The sequence below is a fragment of the Larimichthys crocea genome, unplaced genomic scaffold (assembly GCF_000972845.2).
Source record: "Larimichthys crocea isolate SSNF unplaced genomic scaffold, L_crocea_2.0 scaffold214, whole genome shotgun sequence".
NCBI lineage: Eukaryota > Metazoa > Chordata > Actinopteri > Sciaenidae > Larimichthys > Larimichthys crocea.
Genome location: NW_020852853.1, coordinates 555,723 through 564,700, shown reverse-complemented (window position 1 = coordinate 564,700; position 8,978 = coordinate 555,723). Strand labels below are relative to the sequence as shown.

The window sequence follows — 8,978 nt, the reverse complement described above, 5'->3', positions numbered from 1 at the left end:
GAATATTTAAATATCGAAGCAGTTGGATGTGACAGTGGTCCAGAAGTTTCAGGTGCTGAACATTAACCCAGTTTGGACAGTTCTTCTTCTTGTTGGTTTCGTTTGTTTGCAGTGATTCAGACATTAAGATGTGATTGAACAAAGCTTCATATGTTTGTATGTATGTATGTATGTATGTATGTATGTATGTATGTTTGTATGTATGTATGTATGTATGTATGTATGTATGTATGTATGTATGTATGTATGTTTGTATGTATGTATGTATGTATGTATGTATGTATGTATGTTTGTATGTATGTATGTATGTTTGTATTGTAGTCGGTTTGCTGTATGTTGTGGGTTGGTATGTATGTATGTATGTATTATGTAGTATGTTGTTTTTTTCTAGGTTGTATGTATGTAGTGTGTATTTATGTATGTTTGTATGTATTCTTATTATGAATGTATGTATGTATGTATGTATGTATGTATGTAGGTTTGCATGTATGTCTGTGTCCAGGCCAGAGACTCCAGCCGATGCAATGTGCAGCAGATGCCTCCCGGCATCATATGAGGGAAGCTACTACGCCGAGTAACGCAATGGATGTATGTATGTATGTTATGTATGTATTTTTTTTTTTTTTGTAGGTTTGTATGTATGTATGTGTGTGTGTATGTATTTATGTATGTATGTAGTATGTATGTATGTATGTATGTAGTATGTATGTTTGTATGTATGTATGTATGTATGTATGTAGGTATGTATGTAGTTTGTATGTATGTATGTATGTTGTATGTATGTATGTATGTCTGTATGATGTATGTATGTCTGTATTAGGTTTGTATGTCTGTGTGTGTATGTTGTATGTATGTAATTATGTATGTTTGTATGTATGTAGGTTGCATGTTTTATTTGTGTGTATGTATGTATGTATGTATGGTATGTATGTCGTATTGTATGTATGCATTGTATGTATTAGGTTTGTATGTATGTGTGTATATGTGTATTGTGTGCATGTATGTATGTTTGTCGTATGTATGTATGTTGTATGTATTATGTATTAGTTTGTATGTTTGTATTATGTATGTATGTATTATTTATGTTTGTATGTATGTATGTATGTATGTATGTATTTGTATGTATTTGTAGGTTGTAGTTTATGATGTATGTATGTCTGTATGATATGTATGTATGTATGTATGTATTATGTTACTGTATGTACTGTATGTATATTTGTATGTATGTATTTTGTACTATGTATGTATGTCTTTCTTTCTGACGGAACTGAAGAGTAATATATATACTATATGTTCTATACATATATTGATATACTATTAAGAATATAGAGTACTATTATCATATATTTTCACTGCTAGTGTTTGATTTTCTATTTTCCTTACAGTTTAATATTTGTTTTTACATAACAACACCAAGACAGATCTCTGAAAATGGAAAACCGATTCTGATATATATTTTAATAAAATATACATGATGTTTGTAACAGCACATTATACAGTTTTTGTGTGTGTATGTGTACATACACACACACACACACACACACACACACAACACACCCACACACACACACATATACACACACACACACATAGAAACATTATCTATATATATATGTTGATAATTTATTAGTTGAGTGTTTCTAATATTTGGCCCTCTCATGTTTGAAATAGGGTGACCAAAATATTAGAACCTCTCGAATAATTTCGGTTCTTGACAATTAAACATGACAAGAATAAAACCTCTCAGAACAGAGTCAACACCACACTGTAACATTTGGCTTATGAAGTGGATTATACAAGAGTTCTTGTTGGATCACATTGTCTGTACAGGTGTACCTAGTCAGGTATTATATATATCTAAATGTATGTGTTTTACATTAAAGGTCCAGTGTGTAACATTTAGTGGACTTTATTTACAGACTATAATCTTCATCACTCAACTCAACACTAGATCTCGATGAGTGTTAGACGAGGAGAGTGGAGACTGAGTTTGCAAATCAGAAACAACTACACTTCTTTTTATGGACAAACAGGACACCATATACATTACACACCACACGCACACCACAGTATATAATATATATGCCACACATTATATACGCACATACTACACCCATATAAACACATATCTACATATACACAACACATATTTTACATATTACAATCTACATATTATACAGTATGACATGTGGGGGGTTCCTCAGGGGTCCGTTCTTGGAACCCCTTTTGTTCAGCCTATATTGCTGCCTTTGGTCAAATTTCTCCAGAATTCAATGTCAACTATCATATTTATGCAGATGACACACAGATATATCTTGCCCTGTCCCAGATGACTGGCAGTCCTAAAGTCCATTGTGAACTGTCTAGAGCCAGTCAAAAATGGATGAAACAAAATTTACTTCAGTTAAATCAAGAAAAAACGAGGTCATTGTTTTTGGCAATAAAGAGAAAGGGTTGCCTGTCAGTAAAACACCTTGAGTTACTGTGTCTCTAGAAACTAGACAGTCCGGAAACCTTGGCGTGTTGATAGACTCATATCTGACCTTCAACAGTCACATACAAATCCGTTCACCAAACCCGCCTTTCTACCCAACTCAAGACATCCAGAGTTTAAGGGCTTTATGTCCCAAACAGATCAGGAGACGCTGATCCATGCTTCATCTCCAGTAGACTTGACTACTGTAATGTCTTTTAGACTGGACTCCCCAAAAAAGATCAACCAGCTGCAGGCTCTGAGATCTATGACTCAGGTCAGATAGTGGGCACAGAGTTCAAACCAAGACACGGTGTAAGCAGCATTTAGCAGTATGCTGCTCACAACTGGAACACACAGCCGGACTGACCAGCCCCAACTCTGAGCACTTTGAAAATCCAGGTTTAAAGAATTTCTCTTTTCACGTGCTATGGCCTGAGGCTCTTTTAAAGAACTTTTAAAGAATTTTTAATCATAATCCATGATTCGTTTACGTTTTAAATTGTTTTCCAAATTTGCTATTTTCATGATTTAAATGACATCTGATGTTTTTAATCAAATGGTTCTCTCTTTATTTTTTTATTTCTATTGCTATGCTTTTCTGATGTCAATGTTTTTCCTTGCCTCTGTAAAGCACTATGATTGCCTGTGTACGAATTCTTGCCTTGCCAAATAAACTTGCCTGCCTCTAAACCACACATCTATTGCCACATCTCTTAACACCTATTATACATTACACACACATATTTAACATATATACACACACATCTAGATAAAATATGTGACTTTTTAATCCCAGAATTTTAATCTACACACATGTATATACATATACAAGTTTATCTAATATATATATATATCTTATATAATTCTTAATATATATATATATACACAGAGACAATCAAATGTGTGTTAGCAGTTAGCAACATGTGACATTATTATGATATATGCTGTTGTAGGTAATAAAACAGGTTTTTGTACTTTCTGTGTGTGAGGTACAGATGGAGTATAAATATTAATGTGAGCAGCTTCATTCTGATGGAATCAAACATTTCATTAACATTCCTGCACGGCTTTATTTACGGAATGAAGACACCCTGAAGCCACCGAGCAGTAATGAAAAGGCCGAGGAGCCACCTGTCCTCCTCCTCCTCCTCCTCCTCCTCCTCCTCCACAAAGTGCAACAGTGCGGCAGCTCCAGCAACGAGCAGCCGATCATGGAGCCTCACGGTCGGCCTGCTGAGGGCGGACCGCTCGGCTGTGGTCCATGAAGAAGAACCGGAGACGAACCACCGACAGTAACAGAACAAACTGCTCCGCTCCTCTGCCGACTTTCATGGCGTGTGTGTGTGTGTGTGAGTGTGTATGTGAGTGTGTGTGTGTGAGTGTGAGTGTGTGTGTGTGTGAGTGTGTATGTGAATGTGTGTGTGTGTATGTGAGTGTGTGTGTGTGAGAGTGTGTGTGTGTGTGTGTGTATGTGAGTGTGTGTGTGTGTGAGTGTGAGTGTGTGCGTGTGTGTGTGTGTCTGTGTGTGTGAGTGTGTGTGTGTGTGAGAGTGTGTGTGTGTGTGTGCGCGCGCTGACTTTCTCTCCATAGAGTTTCACTGAGTTTACATCCGGGTTTTTTCCCTAGGCAATGGGAGTCGCAGCACCGCCGTTCCTTAGGCAAAGTGAAATAAATTCGCCGCACCGACACAAAAAGTAGTCCGCTTTTCGAACACCTTTTCCGGGCACCTCGCGCCGTTGATCGGCCCGATTGAACGAACTTTAACGACAGCACGAGCCAGCATCGATCGCTCGGTCGCGGATCGGCGAGCATCCGGTGCACGGGGGAGTAGTTTCTGTGCCCCTTCCTCCAGCTCCGGGGCGCAGGGATCTGTGCGGTGCTGAGGCTGAGCTGAATGAGATTGAAGAAGAGTTCTTCTTGTTTTGTAGCTTCAGTTTTTTCTCTTTTTATAATTTTTCATCCGAAAAACTCACAGATACACAAAGTGCATGACGGCGCGCGGGCAGCAGGCCCCGCACAGCTCCCCCGCCGCTCCCGCACCGTGGATCCGCGCTCACGTTATCTCATTCTCTGAGGACTGCTGCTGAGTAAGTGCTCTGCTTTTTAATTTCATAACTTTAATGTTTCTGCTGCAAACTTCACCTGCGTGCAGCCGCCGCCTGTGTGCGGGAGGCGGCCGCTGTGCGGGCAGGTGTGTGTGCTGGCCGCCGTTTGTCCGGTGAGCCCGGCGGTGTGTGTGTGTGTGTGTGTCCGGTGCTGTGTGTATGTTCTCGGAGTTGATGTTCTGGAGGACAAGGGGCCGACAGAACTTAGACTCGGTGTCACGGTTATCTGAGAAAGATGGCGTCTTTCCGTGGCCCGGTCCCCGGGTGAACGCTCCCGGTGGTCCGCTCCGGCTCTGCTCCCGCCGCCGCCGCCGTTATTCGGTGTGTTTGATGGAAGTTACCGCGAGCAGCGTTAGCCGAGCGGCTAGCAGGGGGCTAGCATTAGCGGCTAACGCTATCACAGACGGAGGCTCGCTTTGGACGGGTTGACCAGCCGACACACACACACACACACACACACACACACACACACACACACGGGACACAACCGGGACCGTGATACTTCACCGCCGTTACCGGGACGAGGCAGCGGTGCGTCTGTAGCTGTGTGGCGGCGCCGTGTTTATCCGCCGTTATTAACCGTCTGCCGCCAAACTCACGAAACCTCCATTTTATCTCCGTGTCCGGGCCTCAGCGGGCCGAACTTTACCGACAACTTCACGTCCGGGACCAGGCACCGCTATTAACAGACCGGGTCCACGGACAGACCGGGTCCACGGACAGACCGGGTCCACGGACAGCAGGTCCGTTAGTCACAGAGGGCAGACAAGTACTTCAAAGTCCTCTAATCAAGTACACATGTAAGGTACTTGTACTTCAGTTGAGTGTTTCCATTTTCAAATGTTTAAACACATAAACTCTAAATAACATGAAATATAACTTTATTCATACAGCGTGTGTAAACAGCAATAATAATAATACCAAAGGCTCATGCTCACAGTACTACGAATACTACTACACTAGTACTACTACTGATACTTTTACTTCATTATGTGTACTTTCACTACTGATACTTTTACTTCATTATGTATACTTTCACTACTGATACTTTTACTTTATTATGTGTACTTTGACTACTGATACTTTTACTTCATTATGCGTACTTTAACTACTGATACTTTTACTTCATTATGTGTACTTTAACTACTGATACTTTTACTTCATTATGCGTACTTTAACTACTGATACTTTTACTTCATTATGTGTACTTTAACTACTGATACTTACTTCATTATGCGTACTTTAACTACTGATACTTTTACTTCATTATGTGTACTTTCACTACTGATACGTACTTCATTATGTGTACTTTCACTACTGATACTTTTACTTCATTATGCGTACTTTAACTACTGATACTTTTACTTCATTATGTGTACTTTAACTACTGATACTTATTTCATTATGCGTACTTTAACTACTGATACTTTTACTTCATTATGTGTACTTTCACTACTGATACTTTTACTGCATTATGTGTACTTTCACTACTGATACTTTTACTTCATTATGTGTATTTAAGTACCTTAAGTTATGTGTACTCCCCTTATTTACCACATATAATAAACATGTAGTATCTGGTTTATAGCACAGTGTAATGTAGTCTTAAACAGATCTACTCACAATACTTTTACTACAGATACTTTAACTATCAGGCTGAGAATACTTGTGCTGTAATCATCGAAGTAATAAACACATAAAAATGTTATTGTATTATAACATGAATCACTTTCACTGAAGTATTAAAGTATTTAAAAAAACAGTCAGTCATAAAGTACATATACCAGTTACTCATTTAAGAAACAAGTACTTTAACTTCAAGTACTTTTACTTCATGTACTTTAACTTTAGTGAGGGAGTGAAGCAAGCAAAGTACTAACAATTACAATACTAACATTGCAGTATTTATATTCAAATGGAGTAAAGAGATGAAGTTTCACAAATTGGAAACACTCAGTTCAAGTTTATTTTAAAATATAAGGTACAAATACTTGAGTAAATGTACTTTTGACCTGTAGATACACAGTATGAGACCGTGGTGGGCAAACAGTGGCCTGTGGGGCAGATTTTGGCCGTCCAGCAGATGAAAGCTGACATCTTCACCTTCATCGTTTAAATTTAAAAACAGATTAAGTTAAAGAAGTATCGCTCTGTTTCTGTAGTTCGTCTTCTCGAGCTGATCGCGTCACGTTCATCAGTGTCATATTAATAATTCAGCAGCTTATAGATTTTTCAGTGTTTGGATAAATGAACTTTGAGGCGTGTCAGGTGGAGGTAAATATGAAGTATGAGATCAGAGTCTATGGGCAGATTGTCCATATTAAAGGACTCGGTCAGAATCAGGGCCAGATTTATTTCCACAGGACATTTACAGATGACGCTGTAAAGTCTAATTAACTAACGAGATGGTGAACACAGACTTCAAACCGACTATGACTGATCATCAGGTGGAAAACTGATGTCTGCTGTTTGTCCTCTAACTGTCCATCTTACGCCTTAAATCATTATTGAAAATGACTTAAAATAATTAGTGTTATTAGTAAAAGAAAGTATTCGAAGTTTAGTCTGAATAATCAAGAGTTTACTTCTTGTTTGCTTGTACGAATAATCAACATTTCTTAAAGATAGTTGAAATACTCTGATGTATATTTAATGTTTTGTAACTAATGTTTTTGAAGAAAATACTGATGCATCAGTAATAGATAATAGTTGCCAGATCATAACGGTTCCTCTATACTAAAAGTTCTACAGACGGTCCTACCGTGAATTACTATCCTACCGTGAATTACTATCCTACCTACTGAGGATTACTACCCTACCGTGGATTACTATCCTACCGTGGATTACTATCCTACCGTGGATTACTATCCTATCGTGGATTACTATCCTACCGTGGATTACTATCCTATCGTGGATTACTAAACTACCGGTGCCAGTTTCCTCCTCTGCTCTCCTCCCGGCTTCTCACTGCATGCTACTCCATGTAAACAAACCGACATGGCAACTACTGCAACCGACCTCCACAGCTGCTGAATGATTGGCTGTTTGCCTGTCACTGGTGACGTCCGGGGATATGATAGGCTGTTTGCACACGCTGGCTCCGCCCGTCTGTTAGCTGATTGGCTGTTTGTGTGTTTTCTGACGGAACAGAACGAAACTCCATGACAATAGTCCGCTTCAGAAACTAACAAACAAGCTCTAAAGTTCTTCTGGCTCCAGTACGTGCACGGTTACCGTCACAAACACGAGACAACACGCTCACCATGGCAGAAGCCACCGGGCTCGCTCCGGAGGGGGCCGCGCGCAGAGTCTGCCGCGTGCGTCGTCCGAAACAGGTTTATTTTTACTTGACCAGTATTTGTTATCATGCACTAAACAACATTATAAGTAATTAGATAAGTATTTATAACTTGTACAAATACACTGCAGTTCATTAACAAATATAAAAAAAAGCTGCAGTATCTGATACTCCGGATAATGACCACTGTCGGAAGCTCGGACAATTTTGTCTGGTATAGTATCGTGACATTTTTCTGGTTATAGTATCGTGACATTGCTTATGTGAATGTCTGGAATATAGACTTAGATGCCCTCTAGGTTACTACCATGTACCACTCTTCGTTCGCTGCGGCCTGCTAGTAGTGCAGTACATCTGTTGCTAGTCATAGATGGGTGCACCGTGTTTTGTCTGTTAGTTATCGTTTTAGGGTACTTTGTCTGGCTATAGTATCGTGACCTTTGTCTGGTATATATCATGACACTTTGTCTGGTTATATTGACACTTCGGATGATTTACTTTGTCTGGTAGTATTGGTACTTGTCTGTAGATCACTTTTGTCTGGTATAGTATCGTGAGTACTTGTCTGGTTATAGTATGTTGACACTTTGTTCGGGATATAAAGTTGGCTTTGTCTATGCTTGGCTACGTTTGTCTGTGTTATCAGTATGCGTGACACTTTGTCTGGTCTATAGTATCGTGGTACTTTGTCTGGTATAGTATCGTGGTACTTTGTCTGGTATAGTATCGTGGTACTTTGTCTGGTATAGTATCGTGACACTTTGTCTGGTATAGTATCGTGACACTTTGTCTGGTATAGTATCTGATACTTTGTCTGGCATAGTATCTGATACTTTGTCTGGCATAGTATCGTGACACTTGGTCTGGTATAGTATCGTGGTACTTTGTCTGATATAGCATCGTGGTACTTTGTCCGGTATAGTATTGTGACACTTTGTCTGGTATAGTATCGTGACACTTTGTTTGGTATAGTATCTGACACTTTGTCTGGCATAGTATCTGATACTTTGTCTGGTATAGTATCATGACACTTTGTCTGGTATAGTATCGTGACACTTTGTCTGGTATAGTATCGTGACACTTTGTCTGGTATAGTATC

General features: G+C 39.5%; 1 protein-coding gene across 10 annotated transcripts in view; it reads left to right on the top strand.

The window, feature by feature from the left end:
• Positions 1 to 4,004: 4,004 nt before the first annotated feature.
• The window catches only part of phf21ab (PHD finger protein 21Ab), a 28,377-nt gene continuing 23,403 nt past the window's right edge, over positions 4,005 to 8,978 (top strand). For 5 of the 10 annotated variants that reach the window (XM_027275795.1, XM_027275793.1, XM_027275791.1 and 2 more), the window contains exon 1: positions 4,005 to 4,563. The gene's annotated coding sequence lies outside the window, so the exon portion shown is untranslated. The other 5 variants (XM_019257833.2, XM_027275792.1, XM_027275789.1 and 2 more) reach the window with 4 other exon arrangements.